This window comes from Nomascus leucogenys, chromosome 1a (genome assembly GCF_006542625.1).
Source record: "Nomascus leucogenys isolate Asia chromosome 1a, Asia_NLE_v1, whole genome shotgun sequence".
Lineage (NCBI taxonomy): Eukaryota > Metazoa > Chordata > Mammalia > Primates > Hylobatidae > Nomascus > Nomascus leucogenys.
This window is the reverse complement of record NC_044381.1, coordinates 45,409,741-45,411,243: the sequence shown is the minus strand read 5'-3', so window position 1 is coordinate 45,411,243 and position 1,503 is coordinate 45,409,741.

Below are 1,503 nucleotides of genomic sequence, written 5' to 3'. Positions count from 1 at the left end.
GACAGCAGCCTCCACCCATGCCCATTCCAGCTTGGCTTTCCACACTGCTTCCAGATGGATTTGAAACTTGCCTAGCCAGCCCCATAATCATGTAAGTCAGTTCCTTGTGATAATTCTCTTAATATGTGCCTCCGACTGGTTCTGCTTTTCTGGTTGGACCCTGACTGATACCCTCCCCAGGACCCTTGCCATCTGCCTCCTGTCTTTTTGTCTGTCTCCCTAGTTTTCCTGTCCAACCCCTCTCCCCATTCCTCTGTGAAAGGACTTTCCTTATACCTTCCCAGAGCCATCCGAGCAGACAAAGCATAGAGAGAGAGAAATCAATAACTAATCAGGAGCCATAAATCAGGAGGTATTTTCAACTTTCTACCTGTTTTCTTTACCATCAAACATTTCATTATAAAAAGTTTCAAACTATAAAAACTTTGGAGGCTGGGAGCGGTGGCTCACGCCTGTAATCCCAGCACTTTGGGAGGCCAAGGCGAGTGGATCACGAGGTCAGGAGATTGAGACCATCCTGGTTAACACGGTGAAAACCTCTCTCTACTAAAAATACAAAAAATTAGTCAGGTGTGGTGGCAGACGATTGTAGTCCCAGCTACTCAGGAGACTGAGGCAGGAGAATGGCGTGAACCCGGGAGGTGGAGCTTGCAGTGAGCCAAGATCGTGCCACTGCACTCCAACCTGGGCAACAATGCAAGACTCAATCTCAAAAAAAAAAAAAAAACTTTGGAAATTATATAGTAAATGCCCACATAACCCAGATTCTATTAACATTTATTATACTCACTTCTGTTATCTATCCATTCATGGATCCCCCTACTCATCCATTAATCCATCTTCTTCTTTGCTGCATTTCAGAGAAGAAATAGTAATTTCTTAGAAATTAATTAATTTCTGCAGATATTAATACCCTTCTCACTAAGTACTTCAGCATATACATCATTAATCAGAATTTAATGTTTATTCATAGCTCTTTTTTGGAGGAAAATTTCATACAACAAAATGCTCCAATCTAAAGTATACTATTCAATGAGTTTTGACAAATGCATTTACCCATGTAACCCGATCTTCATCAATAGGACATTTACATCACCTGAAAGTCTCCCACGTTCATTTCCAACCTGTGTTTCATTCCAACACAACCAACTGCTAATCTGATCTATTTTTCTCCACAGATTACTTTTGTTTGTTCCGGAAATGCATAAATGTGGAATGATAAAGAATGCACTCTTTTGAGTCTGGCTTCTTTCCTTCAGCACAATGGTCTTGAGATTCATGCATGTTACTGTGTGTATCTCTTGTTTGTTCCATTTTGCAGTTAAGAAACATTTCCTTGTATGAATATACCATAGTTTGCTTCTTTTTTCCTATTGATGGATATCTGGGTTGTTTTGTCTATTATAAATACAGCTGCTATGAATGTTCTTGTGTAAATATTTTGGTGGATATATGTTTTTCATATATGTTGGGTTTATATCTAGAATTGAAATTGCTGTGTCA